This window comes from Ambystoma mexicanum, chromosome 5q (genome assembly GCF_040938575.1).
Source record: "Ambystoma mexicanum isolate Mex_15411 chromosome 5q, UKY_AmexF1_1, whole genome shotgun sequence".
NCBI classification, from domain to species: Eukaryota; Metazoa; Chordata; class Amphibia; order Caudata; family Ambystomatidae; genus Ambystoma; species Ambystoma mexicanum.
This window is the reverse complement of record NC_090933.1, coordinates 527,045,301-527,070,010: the sequence shown is the minus strand read 5'-3', so window position 1 is coordinate 527,070,010 and position 24,710 is coordinate 527,045,301. Positions and strand designations below refer to the sequence as shown.

The window sequence follows — 24,710 nt, the reverse complement described above, 5'->3', positions numbered from 1 at the left end:
TCCGTCCATTTTCTACTATGCCAAAACGTTACACATTACCGCACCAAGGCTGGCAGCGGGCGTGAAACTATGCAACAGAGAGAAATAAAATGAGAAGCAAGCACCTTCTCTATTCAGCTCTCGGGTCTATGGGGCCGGCATTTAAAGTCTCCTACCAGCAGGGCACGTTCGGGACTACACAGCGCCCCCCAGCAAAATAATAGCCTGCACCCACCCTCTACTCCCGCATATTAACTTTGGCAGAAGTTTGAACAAAATTCCAGGATCCACCCCTGATGGGACTCAAACCCACAATCCCTGGTTTAGTAGGCCACTGCCTTATCCATAAGGCCACTGGGGCCTCTCAGCCAACACCTCGAGAGTTCTTTCTTTTCCTCTTCTCTCACTGGTGTCACCTGTACTGGCCCACTGATAACTACGGGAGCATTGGATCACGTCCAAAGCTGCACTGTCCCATAACACGCGTGCAACCTGCACCTGCTTGCACTCGGCTGGACACTTCCGCTTTATGGGACACACGTTGGAAAGTGGACTCAATTTCCAGACCTCAATCTTACCTGTTTAGTATTCTGACGCTCTATTGGAAAATATGTCCATCTGGTAAAAATGACAAATGCACTCCAACGCTGGGCCTTTGGCTCCAAGCAGCGTGCAAGCGGCCTTAAACAGCAGGCAAGCACCTTCTCAATTCAGCTCTCGGGTCTATGGGGTTGGTGTGCAGCCTCTTGATCACAAGCGCAGGTCCAGCGTGAAAGGGCGTGGCAGTGGAGTCACTCTGCTATTCAGACCTAGTTGGCTAATCCTCATTGCAATGGATGGCCATCTGCAGCTTTATTTGTAGCTCCATTACTTTTTGTTTTGGGCAAAAAGGTGAGATTGTGATTCTTTCCCCTGGCAGATGAAGAGAAGCGACTTTACGCACTACAGGTCCCTGGACAGCCAAGCAGGTTCGAGCTAAAGACTAAGCTGTCCTTTAAGATCATTTGCTCAGAAGGGGAATTAGCTCAGATGGTAGAGCGCTCGCTTAGCATGCGAGAGGTAGCGGGATCGATGCCCGCATTCTCCAGCAAGAAACTTTTCTTCCATTTGACTATTTTATTCAAAACTCTTAAATCCTCGCAAATGAGGCATGCGCTGCTGGCTTCAGGGTGTTTACTATCATCCCAAAAGTCTTCCGTCCATTTTCTACTATGCCAAAACGTTACACATTTCCGCACCAAGGCTGGCAGCGGGCGTGAAACTATGCAACAGAGAGAAATAAAATGAGAAGCAAGCACCTTCTCTATTCAGCTCTCGGGTCTATGGGGCCGGCATTTAAAGTCTCCTACCAGCAGGGCACGTTCGGGACTACACAGCGCCCCCCAGCAAAATAATAGCCTGCACCCACCCTCTACTCCCGCATATTAACTTTGGCAGAAGTTTGAACAAAATTCCAGGATCCACCCCTGATGGGGCTCAAACCCACAATCCCTGGTTTAGTAGGCCACTGCCTTATCCATAAGGCCACTGGGGCCTCTCAGCCAACACCTCGAGAGTTCTTTCTTTTCCTCTTCTCTCACTGGTGTCACCTGTACTGGCCCACTGATAACTACGGGAGCATTGGATCACGTCCAAAACTGCACTGTCCCATAACACGCGTGCAACCTGCACCTGCTTGCACTCGGCTGGACACTTCCGCTTTATGGGACACACGTTGGAAAGTGGACTCAATTTCCAGACCTCAATCTTACCTGTTTAGTATTCTGACGCTCTATTGGAAAATATGTCCATCTGGTAAAAATGACAAATGCACTCCAACGCTGGGCCTTTGGCTCCAAGCAGCGTGCAAGCGGCCTTAAACAGCAGGCAAGCACCTTCTCAATTCAGCTCTCGGGTCTATGGGGTTGGTGTGCAGCCTCTTGATCACAAGCGCAGGTCCAGCGTGAAAGGGCGTGGCAGTGGAGTCACTCTGCTATTCAGACCTAGTTGGCTAATCCTCATTGCAATGGATGGCCATCTGCAGCTTTATTTGTAGCTCCATTACTTTTTGTTTTGGGCAAAAAGGTGAGATTGTGATTCTTTCCCCTGGCAGATGAAGAGAAGCGACTTTACGCACTACAGGTCCCTGGACAGCCAAGCAGGTGCGAGCTAAAGACTAAGCTGTCCTTTAAGATCATTTGCTCAGAAGGGGAATTAGCTCAGATGGTAGAGCGCTCGCTTAGCATGCGAGAGGTAGCGGGATCGATGCCCGCATTCTCCAGCAAGAAACTTTTCTTCCATTTGACTATTTTATTCAAAACTCTTAAATCCTCGCAAATGAGGCATGCGCTGCTGGCTTCAGGGTGTTTACTATCATCCTAAAAGTCTTCCGTCCATTTTCTACTATGCCAAAACGTTACACATTACCGCACCAAGGCTGGCAGCGGGCGTGAAACTATGCAACAGAGAGAAATAAAATGAGAAGCAAGCACCTTCTCTATTCAGCTCTCGGGTCTATGGGGCCGGCATTTAAAGTCTCCTACCAGCAGGGCACGTTCGGGACTACACAGCGCCCCCCAGCAAAATAATAGCCTGCACCCACCCTCTACTCCCGCATATTAACTTTGGCAGAAGTTTGAACAAAATTCCAGGATCCACCCCTGATGGGACTCAAACCCACAATCCCTGGTTTAGTAGGTCACTGCCTTATCCATAAGGCCACTGGGGCCTCTCAGCCAACAGCTCGAGAGTTCTTTCTTTTCCTCTTCTCTCACTGGTGTCACCTGTACTGGCCCACTGATAACTACAGGAGCATTGGATCACGTCCAAAGCTGCACTGTCCCATAACACGCGTGCAACCTGCACCTGCTTGCACTCGGCTGGACACTTCCGCTTTATGGGACACACGTTGGAAAGTGGACTCAATTTCCAGACCTCAATCTTACCTGTTTAGTATTCTGACGCTCTATTGGAAAATATGTCCATCTGGTAAAAATGACAAATGCACTCCAACGCTGGGCCTTTGGCTCCAAGCAGCGTGCAAGCGGCCTTAAACAGCAGGCAAGCACCTTCTCAATTCAGCTCTCGGGTCTATGGGGTTGGTGTGCAGCCTCTTGATCACAAGCGCAGGTCCAGCGTGAAAGGGCGTGGCAGTGGAGTCACTCTGCTATTCAGACCTAGTTGGCTAATCCTCATTGCAATGGATGGCCATCTGCAGCTTTATTTGTAGCTCCATTACTTTTTGTTTTGGGCAAAAAGGTGAGATTGTGATTCTTTCCCCTGGCAGATGAAGAGAAGCGACTTTACGCACTACAGGTCCCTGGACAGCCAAGCAGGTTCGAGCTAAAGACTAAGCTGTCCTTTAAGATCATTTGCTCAGAAGGGGAATTAGCTCAGATGGTAGAGCGCTCACTTAGCATGCGAGAGGTAGCGGGATCAATGCCCGCATTCTCCAGCAAGAAACTTTTCTTCCATTTGACTATTTTATTCAAAACTCTTAAATCCTCGCAAATGAGGCATGCGCTGCTGGCTTCAGGGTGTTTACTATCATCCCAAAAGTCTTCCGTCCATTTTCTACTATGCCAAAACGTTACACATTTCCGCACCAAGGCTGGCAGCGGGCGTGAAACTATGCAACAGAGAGAAATAAAATGAGAAGCAAGCACCTTCTCTATTCAGCTCTCGGGTCTATGGGGCCGGCATTTAAAGTCTCCTACCAGCAGGGCACGTTCGGGACTACACAGCGCCCCCCAGCAAAATAATAGCCTGCACCCACCCTCTACTCCCGCATATTAACTTTGGCAGAAGTTTGAACAAAATTCCAGGATCCACCCCTGATGGGGCTCAAACCCACAATCCCTGGTTTAGTAGGCCACTGCCTTATCCATAAGGCCACTGGGGCCTCTCAGCCAACACCTCGAGAGTTCTTTCTTTTCCTCTTCTCTCACTGGTGTCACCTGTACTGGCCCACTGATAACTACGGGAGCATTGGATCACGTCCAAAACTGCACTGTCCCATAACACGCGTGCAACCTGCACCTGCTTGCACTCGGCTGGACACTTCCGCTTTATGGGACACACGTTGGAAAGTGGACTCAATTTCCAGACCTCAATCTTACCTGTTTAGTATTCTGACGCTCTATTGGAAAATATGTCCATCTGGTAAAAATGACAAATGCACTCCAACGCTGGGCCTTTGGCTCCAAGCAGCGTGCAAGCGGCCTTAAACAGCAGGCAAGCACCTTCTCAATTCAGCTCTCGGGTCTATGGGGTTGGTGTGCAGCCTCTTGATCACAAGCGCAGGTCCAGCGTGAAAGGGCGTGGCAGTGGAGTCACTCTGCTATTCAGACCTAGTTGGCTAATCCTCATTGCAATGGATGGCCATCTGCAGCTTTATTTGTAGCTCCATTACTTTTTGTTTTATGCAAAAAGGTGAGATTGTGATTCTTTCCCCTGGCAGATGAAGAGAAGCGACTTTACGCACTACAGGTCCCTGGACAGCCAAGCAGGTTCGAGCTAAAGACTAAGCTGTCCTTTAAGATCATTTGCTCAGAAGGGGAATTAGCTCAGATGGTAGAGCGCTCGCTTAGCATGCGAGAGGTAGCGGGATCGATGCCCGCATTCTCCAGCAAGAAACCTTTCTTCCATTTGACTATTTTATTCAAAACTCTTAAATCCTCGCAAATGAGGCATGCGCTGCTGGCTTCAGGGTGTTTACTATCATCCCAAAAGTCTTCCGTCCATTTTCTACTATGCCAAAACGTTACACATTTCCGCACCAAGGCTGGCAGCGGGCGTGAAACTATGCAACAGAGAGAAATAAAATGAGAAGCAAGCACCTTCTCTATTCAGCTCTCGGGTCTATGGGGCCGGCATTTAAAGTCTCCTACCAGCAGGGCACGTTCGGGACTACACAGCGCCCCCCAGCAAAATAATAGCCTGCACCCACCCTCTACTCCCGCATATTAACTTTGGCAGAAGTTTGAACAAAATTCCAGGATCCACCCCTGATGGGACTCGAACCCACGATCCTTGGTTTAAGGAGGCCACTGCCTATCCATAAGGCCACTGGGGCCGCTCAGCCAACAGCTCGAGAATTCTTTCTTTTCCTCTTCTCTCACTGGTGTCACCTGTACTGGCCCACTGATAACTACAGGAGCATTGGATCACGTCCAAAGCTGCACTGTCCCATAACACGCGTGCAACCTGCACCTGCTTGCACTCGGCTGGACACTTCCGCATTATGGGACACACGTTGGAAAGTGGACTCCGTTTCCAGACCTCAATCTTCCCTGTTTAGTATTCTGACGCTCTATTGGAAAATATGTCCATCTGGTAAAAATGACAAATGCACTCCAAAGCTGGGCCTTTGGCTCCAAGCAGCGTGCAAGTGGCCTTAAACAGCAGGCAAGCACCTTCTCAATTCAGCTCTCGGGTCTATGGGGTTGGTGTGCAGCCTCTTGATCACAAGCGCAGGTCCAGCGTGAAAGGGCGTGGCAGTGGAGTCACTCTGCTATTCAGACCTAGTTGGCCAATCCTCATTGCAATGGATGGCCATCTGCAGCTTTATTTGTAGCTCCATTACTTTTTGTTTTGGGCAAAAAGGTGAGATCGTGATTCTTTCCCCTGGCAGATGAAGAGAAGCGACTTTACGCACTACAGGTCCCTGGACAGCCAAGCAGGTGCGAACTAAAGACTAAGCTGTCCTTTAAGATCATTTGCTCAGAAGGGGAATTAGCTCAGATGGTAGAGCGCTCGCTTAGCATGCGAGAGGTAGCGGGATCGATGCCCGCATTCTCCAGCAAGAAACTTTTCTTCCATTTGACTATTTTATTCAAAACTCTTAAATCCTCGCAAATGAGGCATGCGCTGCTGGCTTCAGGGTGTTTACTATCATCCCAAAAGTCTTCCGTCCATTTTCTACTATGCCAAAACGTTACACATTACCGCACCAAGGCTGGCAGCGGGCGTGAAACTATGCAACAGAGAGAAATAAAATGAGAAGCAAGCACCTTCTCTATTCAGCTCTCGGGTCTATGGGGCCGGCATTTAAAGTCTCCTACCAGCAGGGCACGTTCGGGACTACACAGCGCCCCCCAGCAAAATAATAGCCTGCACCCACCCTCTACTCCCGCATATTAACTTTGGCAGAAGTTTGAACAAAATTCCAGGATCCACCCCTGATGGGACTCAAACCCACAATCCCTGGTTTAGTAGGCCACTGCCTTATCCATAAGGCCACTGGGGCCTCTCAGCCAACAGCTCGAGAGTTCTTTCTTTTCCTCTTCTCTCACTGGTGTCACCTGTACTGGCCCACTGATAACTACGGGAGCATTGGATCACGTCCAAAGCTGCACTGTCCCATAACACGCGTGCAACCTGCACCTGCTTGCACTCGGCTGGACACTTCCGCTTTATGGGACACACGTTGGAAAGTGGACTCAATTTCCAGACCTCAATCTTACCTGTTTAGTATTCTGACGCTCTATTGGAAAATATGTCCATCTGGTAAAAATGACAAATGCACTCCAACGCTGGGCCTTTGGCTCCAAGCAGCGTGCAAGCGGCCTTAAACAGCAGGCAAGCACCTTCTCAATTCAGCTCTCGGGTCTATGGGGTTGGTGTGCAGCCTCTTGATCACAAGCGCAGGTCCAGCGTGAAAGGGCGTGGCAGTGGAGTCACTCTGCTATTCAGACCTAGTTGGCTAATCCTCATTGCAATGGATGGCCATCTGCAGCTTTATTTGTAGCTCCATTACTTTTTGTTTTGGGCAAAAAGGTGAGATTGTGATTCTTTCCCCTGGCAGATGAAGAGAAGCGACTTTACGCACTACAGGTCCCTGGACAGCCAAGCAGGTTCGAGCTAAAGACTAAGCTGTCCTTTAAGATTATTTGCTCAGAAGGGGAATTAGCTCAGATGGTAGAGCGCTCGCTTAGCATGCGAGAGGTAGCGGGATCGATGCCCGCATTCTCCAGCAAGAAACTTTTCTTCCATTTGACTATTTTATTCAAAACTCTTAAATCCTCGCAAATGAGGCATGCGCTGCTGGCTTCAGGGTGTTTACTATCATCCCAAAAGTCTTCCGTCCATTTTCTACTATGCCAAAACGTTACACATTTCCGCACCAAGGCTGGCAGCGGGCGTGAAACTATGCAACAGAGAGAAATAAAATGAGAAGCAAGCACCTTCTCTATTCAGCTCTCGGGTCTATGGGGCCGGCATTTAAAGTCTCCTACCAGCAGGGCACGTTCGGGACTACACAGCGCCCCCCAGCAAAATAATAGCCTGCACCCACCCTCTACTCCCGCATATTAACTTTGGCAGAAGTTTGAACAAAATTCCAGGATCCACCCCTGATGGGGCTCAAACCCACAATCCCTGGTTTAGTAGGCCACTGCCTTATCCATAAGGCCACTGGGGCCTCTCAGCCAACAGCTCTAGAGTTCTTTCTTTTCCACTTCTCTCACTGGTGTCACCTGTACTGGCCCACTGATAACTACGGGAGCATTGGATCACGTCCAAAGCTGCACTGTCCCATAACACGCATGCAACCTGCAACTGCTTGCACTCGGCTGGACACTTCCGCTTTATGGGACACACGTTGGAAAGTGGACTCAATTTCCAGACCTCAATCTTACCTGTTTAGTATTCTGACGCTCTATTGGAAAATATGTCCATCTGGTAAAAATGACAAATGCACTCCAACGCTGGGCCTTTGGCTCCAAGCAGCGTGCAAGCGGCCTTAAACAGCAGGCAAGCACCTTCTCAATTCAGCTCTCGGGTCTATGGGGTTGGTGTGCAGCCTCTTGATCACAAGCGCAGGTCCAGCGTGAAAGGGCGTGGCAGTGGAGTCACTCTGCTATTCAGACCTAGTTGGCCAATCCTCATTGCAATGGATGGCCATCTGCAGCTTTATTTGTAGCTCCATTACTTTTTGTTTTGGGCAAAAAGGTGAGATTGTGATTCTTTCCCCTGGCAGATGAAGAGAAGCGACTTTACGCACTACAGGTCCCTGGACAGCCAAGCAGGTGCGAGCTAAAGACTAAGCTGTCCTTTAAGATCATTTGCTCAGAAGGGGAATTAGCTCAGATGGTAGAGCGCTCGCTTAGCATGCGAGAAGTAGCGGGATCGATGCCCGCATTCTCCAGCAAGAAACTTATCTTCCATTTGACTATTTTATTCAAAACTCTTAAATCCTCGCAAATGAGGCATGCGCTGCTGGCTTCAGGGTGTTTACTATCATCCCAAAAGTCTTCCGTCCATTTTCTACTATGCCAAAACGTTACACATTACCACACCAAGGCTGGCAGCGGGCGTGAAACTATGCAACAGAGAGAAATAAAATGAGAAGCAAGCACCTTCTCTATTCAGCTCTCGGGTCTATGGGGCCGGCATTTAAAGTCTCCTACCAGCAGGGCACGTTCGGGACTACACAGCGCCCCCCAGCAAAATAATAGCCTGCACCCACCCTCTACTCCCGCATATTAACTTTGGCAGAAGTTTGAACAAAATTCCAGGATCCACCCCTAATGGGGCTCAAACCCACAATCCCTGGTTTAGTAGGCCACTGCCTTATCCATAAGGCCACTGGGGCCTCTCAGCCAACAGCTCGAGAGTTCTTTCTTTTCCACTTCTCTCACTGGTGTCACCTGTACTGGCCCACTGATAACTACGGGAGCATTGGATCACGTCCAAAGCTGCACTGTCCCATAACACGCGTGCAACCTGCAACTGCTTGCACTCGGCTGGACACTTCCGCTTTATGGGACACACGTTGGAAAGTGGACTCAATTTCCAGACCTCAATCTTACCTGTTTAGTATTCTGACGCTCTATTGGAAAATATGTCCATCTGGTAAAAATGACAAATGCACTCCAACGCTGGGCCTTTGGCTCCAAGCAGCGTGCAAGCGGCCTTAAACAGCAGGCAAGCACCTTCTCAATTCAGCTCTCGGGTCTATGGGGTTGGTGTGCAGCCTCTTGATCACAAGCGCAGGTCCAGCGTGAAAGGGCGTGGCAGTGGAGTCACTCTGCTATTCAGACCTAGTTGGCCAATCCTCATTGCAATGGATGGCCATCTGCAGCTTTATTTGTAGCTCCATTACTTTTTGTTTTGGGCAAAAAGGTGAGATTGTGATTCTTTCCCCTGGCAGATGAAGAGAAGCGACTTTACGCACTACAGGTCCCTGGACAGCCAAGCAGGTGCGAGCTAAAGACTAAGCTGTCCTTTAAGATCATTTGCTCAGAAGGGGAATTAGCTCAGATGGTAGAGCGCTCGCTTAGCATGCGAGAGGTAGCGGGATTGATGCCCGCATTCTCCAGCAAGAAACTTTTCTTCCATTTGACTATTTTATTCAAAACTCTTCAATCCTCGCAAATGAGGCATGCGCTGCTGGCTTCAGGGTGTTTACTATCATCCCAAAAGTCTTCCGTCCATTTTCTACTATGCCAAAACGTTACACATTACCGCACCAAGGCTGGCAGCGGGCGTGAAACTATGCAACAGAGAGAAATAAAATGAGAAGCAAGCACCTTCTCTATTCAGCTCTCGGGTCTATGGGGCCGGCATTTAAAGTCTCCTACCAGCAGGGCACGTTCGGGACTACACAGCGCCCCCCAGCAAAATAATAGCCTGCACCCACCCTCTACTCTCGCATATTAACTTTGGCAGAAGTTTGAACAAAATTCCAGGATCCACCCCTGATGGGGCTCAAACCCACAATCCCTGGTTTAGTAGGCCACTGCCTTATCCATAAGGCCACTGGGGCCTCTCAGCCAACAGCTCGAGAGTTCTTTCTTTTCCTCTTCTCTCACTGGTGTCACCTGTACTGGCCCACTGATAACTACAGGAGCATTGGATCACGTCCAAAGCTGCACTGTCCCATAACACGCGTGCAACCTGTAACTGCTTGCACTCGGCTGGACACTTCCGCTTTATGGGACACACGTTGGAAAGTGGACTCAATTTCCAGACCTCAATCTTACCTGTTTAGTATTCTGACGCTCTATTGGAAAATATGTCCATCTGGTAAAAATGACAAATGCACTCCAACGCTGGGCCTTTGGCTCCAAGCAGCGTGCAAGCGGCCTTAAACAGCAGGCAAGCACCTTCTCAATTCAGCTCTCGGGTCTATGGGGTTGGTGTGCAGCCTCTTGATCACAAGCGCAGGTCCAGCGTGAAAGGGCGTGGCAGTGGAGTCACTCTGCTATTCAGACCTAGTTGGCCAATCCTCATTGCAATGGATGGCCATCTGCAGCTTTATTTGTAGCTCCATTACTTTTTGTTTTGGGCAAAAAGGTGAGATTGTGATTCTTTCCCCTGGCAGATGAAGAGAAGCGACTTTACGCACTACAGGTCCCTGGACAGCCAAGCAGGTGCGAGCTAAAGACTGAGCTGTCCTTTAAGATCATTTGCTCAGAAGGGGAATTAGCTCAGATGGTAGAGCGCTCGCTTAGCATGCGAGAGGTAGCGGGATCGATGCCCGCATTCTCCAGCAAGAAACTTTTCTTCCATTTGACTATTTTATTCAAAACTCTTAAATCCTCGCAAATGAGGCATGCGCTGCTGGCTTCAGGGTGTTTACTATCATCCCAAAAGTCTTCCGTCCATTTTCTACTATGCCAAAACGTTACACATTACCACACCAAGGCTGGCAGCGGGCGTGAAACTATGCAACAGAGAGAAATAAAATGAGAAGCAAGCACCTTCTCTATTCAGTTCTCGGGTCTATGGGGCCGGCATTTAAAGTCTCCTACCAGCAGGGCACGTTCGGGACTACACAGCGCCCCCCAGCAAAATAATAGCCTGCACCCACCCTCTACTCCCGCATATTAACTTTGGCAGAAGTTTGAACAAAATTCCAGGATCCACCCCTGATGGGACTCAAACCCACAATCCCTGGTCTAGTAGGCCACTGCCTTATCCATAAGGCCACTGGGGCCTCTCAGCCAACAGCTCGAGAGTTCTTTCTTTTCCTCTTCTCTCACTGGTGTCACCTGTACTGGCCCACTGATAACTACAGGAGCATTGGATCACGTCCAAAGCTGCACTGTCCCATAACACGCGTGCAACCTGCACCTGCTTGCACTCGGCTGGACACTTCCGCTTTATGGGACACACGTTGGAAAGTGGACTCAATTTCCAGACCTCAATCTTACCTGTTTAGTATTCTGACGCTCTATTGGAAAATATGTCCATCTGGTAAAAATGACAAATGCACTCCAACGCTGGGCCTTTGGCTCCAAGCAGCGTGCAAGCGGCCTTAAATAGCAGGCAAGCACCTTCTCAATTCAGCTCTCGGGTCTGTGGGGTTGGTGTGCAGCCTCTTGATCACAAGCGCAGGTCCAGCGTGAAAGGGCGTGGCAGTGGAGTCACTCTGCTATTCAGACCTAGTTGGCCAATCCTCATTGCAATGGATGGCCATCTGCAGCTTTATTTGTAGCTCCATTACTTTTTGTTTTGGGCAAAAAGGTGAGATTGTGATTCTTTCCCCTGGCAGATGAAGAGAAGCGACTTTACGCACTACAGGTCCCTGGACAGCCAAGCAGGTGCGAGCTAAAGACTAAGCTGTCCTTTAAGATCATTTGCTCAGAAGGGGAATTAGCTCAGATGGTAGAGCGCTCGCTTAGCATGCGAGAGGTAGCGGGATCGATGCCCGCATTCTCCAGCATGAAACTTTTCTTCCATTTGACTATTTTATTCAAAACTCTTAAATCCTCGCAAATGAGGCATGCGCTGCTGGCTTCAGGGTGTTTACTATCATCCCAAAAGTCTTCCGTCCATTTTCTACTATGCCAAAACGTTACACATTTCCGCACCAAGGCTGGCAGCGGGCGTGAAACTATGCAACAGAGAGAAATAAAATGAGAAGCAAGCACCTTCTCTATTCAGCTCTCGGGTCTATGGGGCCGGCATTTAAAGTCTCCTACCAGCAGGGCACGTTCGGGACTACACAGCGCCCCCCAGCAAAATAATAGCCTGCACCCACCCTCTACTCCCGCATATTAACTTTGGCAGAAGTTTGAACAAAATTCCAGGATCCACCCCTGATGGGACTCAAACCCACAATCCCTGGTCTAGTAGGCCACTGCCTTATCCATAAGGCCACTGGGGCCGCTCAGCCAACAGCTCGAGAGTTCTTTCTTTTCCTCTTCTCTCACTGGTGTCACCTGTACTGGCCCACTGATAACTACAGGAGCATTGGATCACGTCCAAAGCTGCACTGTCCCATAACACGCGTGCAACCTGCACCTGCTTGCACTCGGCTGGACACTTCCGCTTTATGGGACACACGTTGGAAAGTGGACTCAATTTCCAGACCTCAATCTTACCTGTTTAGTATTCTGACGCTCTATTGGAAAATATGTCCATCTGGTAAAAATGACAAATGCACTCCAACGCTGGGCCTTTGGCTCCAAGCAGCGTGCAAGCGGCCTTAAACAGCAGGCAAGCACCTTCTCAATCGAGCTCTCGGGTCTATGGGGTTGGTGTGCAGCCTCCGGATCACAAGCGCAGGTCCAGCGTGAAAGGGCGTGGCAGTGGAGTCACTCTGCTATTAAGACCTGGTTGGCCAATCCTCATTGCAATGGATGGTCATCTGCAGCTTTATTTGTAGCTCCATTACTTTTTGTTTTGGGCAAAAAGGTGAGATTGTGATTTTTCCCCTGGCAGATGAAGAGAAGCGACTTTACGCACTACAGGTCCCTGGACAGCCAAGCAGGTGCTAGCTAAAGACTAAGCTGTCCTTTAAGATCGTTTGCTCAGAAGGGGAATTAGCTCAGATGGTAGAGCGCTCGCTTTGCATGCGAGAGGTAGCGGGATCGATGCCCGCATTCTCCAGCAAGAAACGTTTCTTCAATTTGACTATTTTATTCAAAACTCTTAAATCCTCGCAAATGAGGCATGCGCTGCTGGCTTCAGGGTGTTTACTATCGTCCCAAAAGACTTCCGTCCATTTTCTACTATGCCAAAACGTTACACATTTCTGCACCAAGGCTGGCAGCTGGCGTGAAACTATGCAACAGAGAGAAATAAAATGAGAAGCAAGCACCTTCTCTATTCAGCTCTCGGGTCTATGGGGCCGGCATTTAAAGTCTCCGACCAGCAGGGCACGTTCGGGACTACACAGCACCCCCCAGCAAAATAATAGCCTGCACCCACCCTCTACTCCCGCAAAAAACTTTGGCAGTAGTTTGAACGAGACTCGAACCCACAATCTCTGGTTTAGTAGGCCACTGCCTTATCCATAAGGCATTCTGACGCTCTATTGGAAAATATGTCCATCTGGTAAAAATGACAAATGCACTCCAACGCTGGGCCTTTGGCTCCAAGCAGCGTGCAAGCGGCCTTAAACAGCAGGCAAGCACCTTCTCAATTCAGCTCTCGGATCTATGGGGTTGGTGTGCAGCCTCTTGATCACAAGCGCAGGTCCAGCGTGAAAGGGCGTGGCAGTGGAGTCACTCTGCTATTAAGACCTAGTTGGTCAATCCTCATTGCAATGGATGGCCATCTGCAGCTTTATTTGTAGCTCCATTGCTTTTTGTTTTGGGCAAAAAGGTGAGATTGTGATTTTTCCCCTGGCAGATGAAGAGAAGCGACTTTACGCACTACAGGTCCCTGGACAGCCAAGCAGGTGCGAGCTAAAGACTAAGCTGTCCTTTAAGATCATTTGCTCAGAAGCGTAATTAGCTCAGATGGTAGAGCGCTCGCTTAGCATGCGAGAGGTAGCGGGATCGATGCCCGCATTCTCCAGCAAGAAACTTTTCTTCCATTTGACTATTTTATTCAAAACTCTTAAATCCTCGCAAATGAGGCATGCGCTGCTGGCTTCAGGGTGTTTACTATCATCCCAAAAGTCTTCCGTCCATTTTCTACTATGCCAAAACGTTACACATTTCTGCACCAAGGCTGGCAGCTGGCGTGAAACTATGCAACAGAGAGAAATAAAATGAGAAGCAAGCACCTTCTCTATTCAGCTCTCGGGTCTATGGGGCCGGCATTTAAAGTCTCCCACCAGCAGGGCACGTTCGGGACTACACAGCGCCCCCCAGCAAAATAATAGCCTGCACCCACCCTCTACTCCTGCATATATCTTTGGCAGAAGTTTGAACAAAATTCCAGGATCCACCCCTGATGGGACTTGAACCCATGATCGCTGGTTTATGTAGGCCACTGCCTTATCCATAAGGCCACTGGGGCCTCTCAGCCAAAAGCTCGAGAGTTCTTTCTTTTCCTCTTCTCTCACTGGTGTCACCTGTACTGGCCCACTGATAACTACGGGAGCATTGGATCACGTCCAAAGCTGCACTGTCCCATTACACGCGTGCAACCTGCACCTGCTTGCACTCGGCTGGACACTTCCGCTTTATGGGACACACGTTGGAAAGTGGACTCAATTTCCAGAACTCAATCTTACCTGTTTAGTATTCTGACGCTCTATTGGAAAATATGTCCATCTGGTAAACATGACAAATGCACTCCAACGCTGGGCCTTTGGCTCCAAGCAGCATGCAAGCGGCCTTAAACAGCAGGCAAGCACCTTCTCAATCGAGCTCTCGGGTCTATGGGGTTGGTGTGCAGCCTCCGGATCACAAGCGCAGGTCCAGCTTGAAAGGGCGTGGCAGTGGAGTCACTCTGCTATCAATACCTAGTTAGCCAATCCTCATTGCAATTGATGGTCATCTGCAGCTTTATTTGTAGCTCCATTACTTTTTGTTTTGGGCAAAAAGGTGAGATTGTGATTTTTCCCCTGGCAGATGAAGAGAAGCGACTTTACGCACTACAGGTCCCTGGACAGCCAAGCAGGTGCTAGCTAAAGACTAAGCTGTCCTTTAAGATCGTTTGCTCAGAAGGGGAATTAGCTCAGATGGTAGAGCGCTCGCTTTGCATGCGAGAGGTAGCGGGATCGATGCCCGCATTCTCCAGCAAGAAACGTTTCTTCAATTTGACTATTTTATTCAAAACTCTTAAATCCTCGCAAATGAGGCATGCGCTGCTGGCTTCAGGGTGTTTACTATCGTCCCAAAAGACTTCCGTCCATTTTCTACTATGCCAAAACGTTACACATTTCTGCACCAAGGCTGGCAGCTGGCGTGAAACTATGCAACAGAGAGAAATAAAATGAGAAGCAAGCACCTTCTCTATTCAGCTCTCGGGTCTATGGGGCCGGCATTTAAAGTCTCCGACCAGCAGGGCACGTTCGGGACTACACAGCGCCCCCCAGCAAAATAATAGCCTGCACCCACCCTCTACTCCCGCAAAAAACTTTGGCAGTAGTTTGAACGAGACTCGAACCCACAATCTCTGGTTTAGTAGGCCACTGCCTTATCCATAAGGCATTCTGACGCTCTATTGGAAAATATGTCCATCTGGTAAAAATGACAAATGCACTCCAACGCTGGGCCTTTGGCTCCAAGCAGCGTGCAAGCGGCCTTAAACAGCAGGCAAGCACCTTCTCAATTCAGCTCTCGGGTCTATGGGGTTGGTGTGCAGCCTCTTGATCACAAGCGCAGGTCCAGCGTGAAAGGGCGTGGCAGTGGAGTCACTCTGCTATTCAGACCTAGTTGGCCAATCCTCATTGCAATGGATGGCCATCTGCAGCTTTATTTGTAGCTCCATTACTTTTTGTTTTGGGCAAAAAGGTGAGATTGTGATTCTTTCCCCTGGCAGATGAAGAGAAGCGACTTTACGCACTACAGGTCCCTGGACAGCCAAGCAGGTGCGAGCTAAAGACTAAGCTGTCCTTTAAGATCATTTGCTCAGAAGCGGAATTAGCTCAGATGGTAGAGCGCTCGCTTAGCATGCGAGAGGTAGCGGGATCGATGCCCGCATTCTCCAGCAAGAAACTTTTCTTCCATTTGACTATTTTATTCAAAACTCTTAAATCCTCGCAAATGAGGCATGCGCTGCTGGCTTCAGGGTGTTTACTATCATCCCAAAAGTCTTCCGTCCATTTTCTACTATGCCAAAACGTTACACATTTCTGCACCAAGGCTGGCAGCTGGCGTGAAACTATGCAACAGAGAGAAATAAAATGAGAAGCAAGCACCTTCTCTATTCAGCTCTCGGGTCTATGGGGCCGGCATTTAAAGTCTCCCACCAGCAGGGCACGTTCGGGACTACACAGCGCCCCCCAGCAAAATAATAGCCTGCACCCACCCTCTACTCCTGCATATATCTTTGGCAGAAGTTTGAACAAAATTCCAGGATCCACCCCTGATGGGACTTGAACCCATGATCGCTGGTTTATGTAGGCCACTGCCTTATCCATAAGGCCCCTGGGGCCTCTCAGCCAACAGCTCGAGAGTTCTTTCTTTTCCTCTTCTCTCACTGGTGTCACCTGTACTGGCCCACTGATAACTACGGGAGCATTGGATCACGTCCGAAGCTGCACTGTCCCATAACACGCGTGCAACCTGCACCTGCTTGCACTCGGCTGGACACTTCCGCTTTATGGGACACACGTTGGAAAGTGGACTCAATTTCCAGAACTCAATCTTACCTGTTTAGTATTCTGACGCTCTATTGGAAAATATGTCCATCTGGTAAACATGACAAATGCACTCCAACGCTGGGCCTTTGGCTCCAAGCAGCATGCAAGCGGCCTTAAACAGCAGGCAAGCACCTTCTCAATCGAGCTCTCGGGTCTATGGGGTTGGTGTGCAGCCTCCGGATCACAAGCGCAGGTCCAGCTTGAAAGGGCGTGGCAGTGGAGTCACTCTGCTATCAATACCTAGTTAGCCAATCCTCATTGCAATTGATGGTCATCTGCAGCTTTATTTGTAGCTCCATTACTTTTTGTTTTGGGCAAAAAGGTGAGATTGTGATTTTTCCCCTGGCAGATGAAGAGAAGCGACTTTACGCACTACAGGTCCCTGGACAGCCAAGCAGGTGCTAGCTAAAGACTAAGCTGTCCTTTAAGATCGTTTGCTCAGAAGGGGAATTAGCTCAGATGGTAGAGCGCTCGCTTTGCATGCGAGAGGTAGCGGGATCGATGCCCGCATTCTCCAGCAAGAAACGTTTCTTCAATTTGACTATTTTATTCAAAACTCTTAAATCCTCGCAAATGAGGCATGCGCTGCTGGCTTCAGGGTGTTTACTATCGTCCCAAAAGACTTCCGTCCATTTTCTACTATGCCAAAACGTTACACATTTCTGCACCAAGGCTGGCAGCTGGCGTGAAACTATGCAACAGAGAGAAATAAAATGAGAAGCAAGCACCTTCTCTATTCAGCTCTCGGGTCTATGGGGCCGGCATTTAAAGTCTCCTACCAGCAGGGCACGTTCGGGACTACACAGCGCCCCCCAGCAAAATAATAGCCTGCACCCACCCTCTACTCCCGCAAAAAACTTTGGCAGCAGTTTGAACGGGACTCGAACCCACAATCCCTGGTTTAGTAGGCCACTGCCTTATCCATAAGGCATTCTGACGCTCTATTGGAAAATATGTCCATCTGGTAAAAATGACAAATGCACTCCAACGCTGGGCCTTTGGCTCCAAGCAGCGTGCAAGCGGCCTTAAACAGCAGGCAAGCACCTTCTCAATTCAGCTCTCGGGTCTATGGGGTTGGTGTGCAGCCTCTTGATCACAAGCGCAGGTCCAGCGTGAAAGGGCGTGGCAGTGGAGTCACTCTGCTATTAAGACCTAGTTGGTCAATCCTCATTGCAATGGATGGCCATCTGCAGCTTTATTTGTAGCTCCATTGCTTTTTGTTTTGGGCAAAAAGGTGAGATTGTGATTTTTCCCCTGGCAGATGAAGAGAAGCGACTTTACGCACTACAGGTCCCTGGACAGCCAAGCAAGAGCGAGCTAAAGACTAAGCTGTCCTTTAAGATCATTTGCTCAGAAGGGGAATTAGCTCAGATGGTAGAGCACTCGCTTAGCATGCGAGAGGTAGCGGGCATCCCGCATTCTCCAGCAAGAAACTTTTCTTTCATTTGACTTTTTTTATTCAAAACTCTTAAATCCTCGCAAATGAGGCATGCGCTGCTGGCTGCAGGGTGTTTACTATCATCCCAAAAGTCTTCCGTCCATTTTCTACTATGCCAAAACGTTACACATTTCTGCACCAAGGCTGGCAGCTGGCGTGAAACTATGCAACAGAGAGAAATAAAATGAGAAGCAAGCACCTTCTCTATTCAGCTCTCGGGTCTATGGGGCCGGCATTTAAAGTCTCCCACCAGCAGGGCACGTTCGGGACTACACAGCGCCCCCCAGCAAAATAATAGCCTGCACCCACCCTCTACTCCCGCATATAACTTTGGCACCATTTTCACCATTTCACCATTTTCACCATTTCCATTTTCTACTATGCCAAAACGTTACACATTTCCGCACCAAGGCTGGCAGCGGGCGTGAAACTATGCAACAGAGAGAAATAAAATGAGAAGCAAGCACCTTCTCTATTCAGCTCTCGGGTCTATGGGGCCGGCATTTAAAGTCTCCTACCAGCAGGGCACGTTCGGGACTACACAGCGCCCCCCAGCAAAATAATAGCCTGCACCCACCCTCTACTCCTGCATATATCTTTGGCAGAAGTTTGAACAAAATTCCAGGATCCACCCCTGATGGGACTTGAACCCATGATAGCTGGTTTATGTAGGCCACTGCCTTATCCATAAGGCCACTGGGGCCTCTCAGCCAAAAGCTCGAGAGTTCTTTCTTTTCCTCTTCTCTCACTGGTGTCACCTGTACTGGCCCACTGATAACTACGGGAGCATTGGATCACGTCCGAAGCTGCACTGTCCCATAACACGCGTGCAACCTGCACCTGCTTGCACTCGGCTGGACACTTCCGCTTTATGGGACACACGTTGGAAAGTGGACTCAATTTCCAGAACTCAATCTTACCTGTTTAGTATTCTGACGCTCTATTGGAAAATATGTCCATCTGGTAAACATGACAAATGCACTCCAACACTGGGCCTTTGGCTCCAAGCAGCATGCAAGCGGCCTTAAACAGCAGGCAAGCACCTTCTCAATCGAGCTCTCGGGTCTATGGGGTTGGTGTGCAGCCTCCGGATCACAAGCGCAGGTCCAGCGTGAAAGGGCGTGGCAGTGGAGTCACTCTGCTATCAATACCTAGTTAGCCAATCCTCATTGCAATGGATGGTCATCTGCAGCTTTATTTGTAGCTCCATTACTTTTTGTTTTGGGCAAAAAGGTGAGATTGTGATTTTTCCCCTGGCAGATGAAGAGAAGCGACTTTACGCACTACAGGTCCCTGGACAGCCAAGCAGGTGCTAGCTAAAGACTAAGCTGTCCTTTAAGATCGTTTGCTCAGAAGGGGAATTAGCTCAGATGGTAGAGCGCTCGCTTTGCATGCGAGAGGTAGCGGGATCGATGCCCGCATTCTCCAGCAAGAAACGTTTCTTCAATTTGACTATTTTATTCAAAACTCTTAAATCCTCGCAAATGAGGCATGCGCTGCTGGCTTCAGGGTGTTTACTATCGTCCCAAAAGTCTTCCGTCCATTTTCTACTATGCCAAAACGTTACACATTTCCGCACCAAGGCTGGCAGCTGGCGTGAAACTATGCAACAGAGAGAAATAAAATGAGAAGCAAGCACCTTCTCTATTCAGCTCTCGGGTCTATGGGGCCGGCATTTAAAGTCTCCTACCAGCAGGGCACGTTCGGGACTACACAGCGCCCCCCAGCAAAATAATAGCCTGCACCCACCCTCTACTCCCGCATATTAACTTTGGCAGAAGTTTGAACAAAATTCCAGGATCCACCCCTGATGGGGCTCAAACCCACAATCCCTGGTTTAGTAGGCCACTGCCTTATCCATAAGGCCACTGGGGCCTCTCAGCCAACAGCTCGAGAGTTCTTTCTTTTCCACTTCTCTCACTGGTGTCACCTGTACTGGCCCACTGATAACTACGGGAGCATTGGATCACGTCCAAAGCTGCACTGTCCCATAACACGCGTGCAACCTGCACCTGCTTGCACTCGGCTGGACACTTCCGCTTTATGGGACACACGTTGGAAAGTGGACTCAATTTCCAGACCTCAATCTTACCTGTTTAGTATTCTGACGCTCTATTGGAAAATATGTCCATCTGGTAAAAATGACAAATGCACTCCAACGCTGGGCCTTTGGCTCCAAGCAGCGTGCAAGCGGCCTTAAACAGCAGGCAAGCACCTTCTCAATTCAGCTCTCGGGTCTATGGGGTTGGTGTGCAGCCTCTTGATCACAAGCGCAGGTCCAGCGTGAAAGGGCGTGGCAGTGGAGTCACTCTGCTATTCAGACCTAGTTGGCTAATCCTCATTGCAATGGATGGCCATCTGCAGCTTTATTTGTAGCTCCATTACTTTTTGTTTTGGGCAAAAAGGTGAGATTGTGATTCTTTCCCCTGGCAGATGAAGAGAAGCGACTTTACGCACTACAGGTCCCTGGACAGCCAAGCAGGTGCGAGCTAAAGACTAAGCTGTCCTTTAAGATCATTTGCTCAGAAGGGGAATTAGCTCAGATGGTAGAGCGCTCGCTTAGCATGCGAGAGGTAGCGGGATCGATGCCCGCATTCTCCAGCAAGAAACTTTTCTTCCATTTGACTATTTTATTCAAAACTCTTAAATCCTCGCAAATGAGGCATGCGCTGCTGGCTTCAGGGTGTTTACTATCATCCCAAAAGTCTTCCGTCCATTTTCTACTATGCCAAAACGTTACACATTACCGCACCAAGGCTGGCAGCGGGCGTGAAACTATGCAACAGAGAGAAATAAAATGAGAAGCAAGCACCTTCTCTATTCAGCTCTCGGGTCTATGGGGCCGGCATTTAAAGTCTCCTACCAGCAGGGCACGTTCGGGACTACACAGCGCCCCCCAGCAAAATAATAGCCTGCACCCACCCTCTACTCCCGCATATTAACTTTGGCAGAAGTTTGAACAAAATTCCAGGATCCACCCCTGATGGGACTCAAACCCACAATCCCTGGTTTAGTAGGCCACTGCCTTATCCATAAGGCCACTGGGGCCTCTCAGCCAACACCTCGAGAGTTCTTTCTTTTCCTCTTCTCTCACTGGTGTCACCTGTACTGGCCCACTGATAACTACGGGAGCATTGGATCACGTCCAAAGCTGCACTGTCCCATAACACGCGTGCAACCTGCACCTGCTTGCACTCGGCTGGACACTTCCGCTTTATGGGACACACGTTGGAAAGTGGACTCAATTTCCAGACCTCAATCTTACCTGTTTAGTATTCTGACGCTCTATTGGAAAATATGTCCATCTGGTAAAAATGACAAATGCACTCCAACGCTGGGCCTTTGGCTCCAAGCAGCGTGCAAGCGGCCTTAAACAGCAGGCAAGCACCTTCTCAATTCAGCTCTCGGGTCTATGGGGTTGGTGTGCAGCCTCTTGATCACAAGCGCAGGTCCAGCGTGAAAGGGCGTGGCAGTGGAGTCACTCTGCTATTCAGACCTAGTTGGCTAATCCTCATTGCAATGGATGGCCATCTGCAGCTTTATTTGTAGCTCCATTACTTTTTGTTTTGGGCAAAAAGGTGAGATTGTGATTCTTTCCCCTGGCAGATGAAGAGAAGCGACTTTACGCACTACAGGTCCCTGGACAGCCAAGCAGGTTCGAGCTAAAGACTAAGCTGTCCTTTAAGATCATTTGCTCAGAAGGGGAATTAGCTCAGATGGTAGAGCGCTCGCTTAGCATGCGAGAGGTAGCGGGATCGATGCCCGCATTCTCCAGCAAGAAACTTTTCTTCCATTTGACTATTTTATTCAAAACTCTTAAATCCTCGCAAATGAGGCATGCGCTGCTGGCTTCAGGGTGTTTACTATCATCCCAAAAGTCTTCCGTCCATTTTCTACTATGCCAAAACGTTACACATTTCCGCACCAAGGCTGGCAGCGGGCGTGAAACTATGCAACAGAGAGAAATAAAATGAGAAGCAAGCACCTTCTCTATTCAGCTCTCGGGTCTATGGGGCCGGCATTTAAAGTCTCCTACCAGCAGGGCACGTTCGGGACTACACAGCGCCCCCCAGCAAAATAATAGCCTGCACCCACCCTCTACTCCCGCATATTAACTTTGGCAGAAGTTTGAACAAAATTCCAGGATCCACCCCTGATGGGGCTCAAACCCACAATCCTTGGTTTAGTAGGCCACTGCCTTATCCATAAGGCCACTGGGGCCTCTCAGCCAACAGCTCGAGAGTTCTTTCTTTTCCACTTCTCTCACTGGTGTCACCTGTACTGGCCCACTGATAACTACGGGAGCATTGGATCACGTCCAAAACTGCACTGTCCCATAACACGCGTGCAACCTGCACCTGCTTGCACTCGGCTGGACACTTCCGCTTTATGGGACACACGTTGGAAAGTGGACTCAATTTCCAGACCTCAATCTTACCTGTTTAGTATTCTGACGCTCTATTGGAAAATATGTCCATCTGGTAAAAATGACAAATGCACTCCAACGCTGGGCCTTTGGCTCCAAGCAGCGTGCAAGCGGCCTTAAACAGCAGGCAAGCACCTTCTCAATTCAGCTCTCGGGTCTATGGGGTTGGTGTGCAGCCTCTTGATCACAAGCGCAGGTCCAGCGTGAAAGGGCGTGGCAGTGGAGTCACTCTGCTATTCAGACCTAGTTGGCTAATCCTCATTGCAATGGATGGCCATCTGCAGCTTTATTTGTAGCTCCATTACTTTTTGTTTTGGGCAAAAAGGTGAGATTGTGATTCTTTCCCCTGGCAGATGAAGAGAAGCGACTTTACGCACTACAGGTCCCTGGACAGCCAAGCAGGTGCGAGCTAAAGACTAAGCTGTCCTTTAAGATCATTTGCTCAGAAGGGGAATTAGCTCAGATGGTAGAGCGCTCGCTTAGCATGCGAGAGGTAGCGGGATCGATGCCCGCATTCTCCAGCAAGAAACTTTTCTTCCATTTGACTATTTTATTCAAAACTCTTAAATCCTCGCAAATGAGGCATGCGCTGCTGGCTTCAGGGTGTTTACTATCATCCCAAAAGTCTTCCGTCCATTTTCTACTATGCCAAAACGTTACACATTACCGCACCAAGGCTGGCAGCGGGCGTGAAACTATGCAACAGAGAGAAATAAAATGAGAAGCAAGCACCTTCTCTATTCAGCTCTCGGGTCTATGGGGCCGGCATTTAAAGTCTCCTACCAGCAGGGCACGTTCGGGACTACACAGCGCCCCCCAGCAAAATAATAGCCTGCACCCACCCTCTACTCCCGCATATTAACTTTGGCAGAAGTTTGAACAAAATTCCAGGATCCACCCCTGATGGGACTCAAGCCCACAATCCCTGGTTTAGTAGGCCACTGCCTTATCCATAAGGCCACTGGGGCCTCTCAGCCAACACCTCGAGAGTTCTTTCTTTTCCTCTTCTCTCACTGGTGTCACCTGTACTGGCCCACTGATAACTACGGGAGCATTGGATCACGTCCAAAGCTGCACTGTCCCATAACACGCGTGCAACCTGCACCTGCTTGCACTCGGCTGGACACTTCCGCTTTATGGGACACACGTTGGAAAGTGGACTCAATTTCCAGACCTCAATCTTACCTGTTTAGTATTCTGACGCTCTATTGGAAAATATGTCCATCTGGTAAAAATGACAAATGCACTCCAACGCTGGGCCTTTGGCTCCAAGCAGCGTGCAAGCGGCCTTAAACAGCAGGCAAGCACCTTCTCAATTCAGCTCTCGGGTCTATGGGGTTGGTGTGCAGCCTCTTGATCACAAGCGCAGGTCCAGCGTGAAAGGGCGTGGCAGTGGAGTCACTCTGCTATTCAGACCTAGTTGGCTAATCCTCATTGCAATGGATGGCCATCTGCAGCTTTATTTGTAGCTCCATTACTTTTTGTTTTGGGCAAAAAGGTGAGATTGTGATTCTTTCCCCTGGCAGATGAAGAGAAGCGACTTTACGCACTACAGGTCCCTGGACAGCCAAGCAGGTTCGAGCTAAAGACTAAGCTGTCCTTTAAGATCATTTGCTCAGAAGGGGAATTAGCTCAGATGGTAGAGCGCTCGCTTAGCATGCGAGAGGTAGCGGGATCGATGCCCGCATTCTCCAGCAAGAAACTTTTCTTCCATTTGACTATTTTATTCAAAACTCTTAAATCCTCGCAAATGAGGCATGCGCTGCTGGCTTCAGGGTGTTTACTATCATCCCAAAAGTCTTCCGTCCATTTTCTACTATGCCAAAACGTTACACATTTCCGCACCAAGGCTGGCAGCGGGCGTGAAACTATGCAACAGAGAGAAATAAAATGAGAAGCAAGCACCTTCTCTATTCAGCTCTCGGGTCTATGGGGCCGGCATTTAAAGTCTCCTACCAGCAGGGCACGTTCGGGACTACACAGCGCCCCCCAGCAAAATAATAGCCTGCACCCACCCTCTACTCCCGCATATTAACTTTGGCAGAAGTTTGAACAAAATTCCAGGATCCACCCCTGATGGGGCTCAAACCCACAATCCCTGGTTTAGTAGGCCACTGCCTTATCCATAAGGCCACTGGGGCCTCTCAGCCAACAGCTCGAGAGTTCTTTCTTTTCCTCTTCTCTCACTGGTGTCACCTGTACTGGCCCACTGATAACTACGGGAGCATTGGATCACGTCCAAAACTGCACTGTCCCATAACACGCGTGCAACCTGCACCTGCTTGCACTCGGCTGGACACTTCCGCTTTATGGGACACACGTTGGAAAGTGGACTCAATTTCCAGACCTCAATCTTACCTGTTTAGTATTCTGACGCTCTATTGGAAAATATGTCCATC

General features: G+C 49.3%; 17 non-coding genes across 17 annotated transcripts; all 17 read left to right on the top strand.

Annotated features, from left to right (window-relative positions):
- The first annotated feature begins 993 nt into the window (after nt 1–993).
- On the top strand, nt 994–1,066 carry TRNAA-AGC (transfer RNA alanine (anticodon AGC)). The gene has a single exon. It is a non-coding gene; the product is annotated as a tRNA-Ala (tRNA).
- Nucleotides 1,067–2,166: 1,100 nt separating this feature from the next.
- On the top strand, nt 2,167–2,239 carry TRNAA-AGC (transfer RNA alanine (anticodon AGC)). The gene has a single exon. It is a non-coding gene; the product is annotated as a tRNA-Ala (tRNA).
- Nucleotides 2,240–4,512: 2,273 nt separating this feature from the next.
- TRNAA-AGC (transfer RNA alanine (anticodon AGC)) lies at nt 4,513–4,585 on the top strand. Its single transcript has one exon. It is a non-coding gene; the product is annotated as a tRNA-Ala (tRNA).
- Nucleotides 4,586–5,685: 1,100 nt separating this feature from the next.
- On the top strand, nt 5,686–5,758 carry TRNAA-AGC (transfer RNA alanine (anticodon AGC)). Its single transcript has one exon. It is a non-coding gene; the product is annotated as a tRNA-Ala (tRNA).
- A 1,100-nt stretch (nt 5,759–6,858) lies between these two features.
- TRNAA-AGC (transfer RNA alanine (anticodon AGC)) lies at nt 6,859–6,931 on the top strand. Its single transcript has one exon. It is a non-coding gene; the product is annotated as a tRNA-Ala (tRNA).
- A 1,100-nt stretch (nt 6,932–8,031) lies between these two features.
- TRNAA-AGC (transfer RNA alanine (anticodon AGC)) lies at nt 8,032–8,104 on the top strand. Its single transcript has one exon. It is a non-coding gene; the product is annotated as a tRNA-Ala (tRNA).
- Nucleotides 8,105–9,204: 1,100 nt separating this feature from the next.
- Nucleotides 9,205–9,277, top strand: TRNAA-AGC (transfer RNA alanine (anticodon AGC)). Its single transcript has one exon. It is a non-coding gene; the product is annotated as a tRNA-Ala (tRNA).
- Nucleotides 9,278–10,377: 1,100 nt separating this feature from the next.
- On the top strand, nt 10,378–10,450 carry TRNAA-AGC (transfer RNA alanine (anticodon AGC)). Its single transcript has one exon. It is a non-coding gene; the product is annotated as a tRNA-Ala (tRNA).
- A 1,100-nt stretch (nt 10,451–11,550) lies between these two features.
- Nucleotides 11,551–11,623, top strand: TRNAA-AGC (transfer RNA alanine (anticodon AGC)). Its single transcript has one exon. It is a non-coding gene; the product is annotated as a tRNA-Ala (tRNA).
- A 1,099-nt stretch (nt 11,624–12,722) lies between these two features.
- On the top strand, nt 12,723–12,795 carry TRNAA-UGC (transfer RNA alanine (anticodon UGC)). Its single transcript has one exon. It is a non-coding gene; the product is annotated as a tRNA-Ala (tRNA).
- A 2,011-nt stretch (nt 12,796–14,806) lies between these two features.
- On the top strand, nt 14,807–14,879 carry TRNAA-UGC (transfer RNA alanine (anticodon UGC)). The gene has a single exon. It is a non-coding gene; the product is annotated as a tRNA-Ala (tRNA).
- Nucleotides 14,880–16,891: 2,012 nt separating this feature from the next.
- On the top strand, nt 16,892–16,964 carry TRNAA-UGC (transfer RNA alanine (anticodon UGC)). Its single transcript has one exon. It is a non-coding gene; the product is annotated as a tRNA-Ala (tRNA).
- A 2,276-nt stretch (nt 16,965–19,240) lies between these two features.
- Nucleotides 19,241–19,313, top strand: TRNAA-UGC (transfer RNA alanine (anticodon UGC)). Its single transcript has one exon. It is a non-coding gene; the product is annotated as a tRNA-Ala (tRNA).
- Nucleotides 19,314–20,413: 1,100 nt separating this feature from the next.
- TRNAA-AGC (transfer RNA alanine (anticodon AGC)) lies at nt 20,414–20,486 on the top strand. The gene has a single exon. It is a non-coding gene; the product is annotated as a tRNA-Ala (tRNA).
- Nucleotides 20,487–21,586: 1,100 nt separating this feature from the next.
- On the top strand, nt 21,587–21,659 carry TRNAA-AGC (transfer RNA alanine (anticodon AGC)). The gene has a single exon. It is a non-coding gene; the product is annotated as a tRNA-Ala (tRNA).
- A 1,100-nt stretch (nt 21,660–22,759) lies between these two features.
- TRNAA-AGC (transfer RNA alanine (anticodon AGC)) lies at nt 22,760–22,832 on the top strand. Its single transcript has one exon. It is a non-coding gene; the product is annotated as a tRNA-Ala (tRNA).
- Nucleotides 22,833–23,932: 1,100 nt separating this feature from the next.
- TRNAA-AGC (transfer RNA alanine (anticodon AGC)) lies at nt 23,933–24,005 on the top strand. Its single transcript has one exon. It is a non-coding gene; the product is annotated as a tRNA-Ala (tRNA).
- Nucleotides 24,006–24,710: the final 705 nt, after the last annotated feature.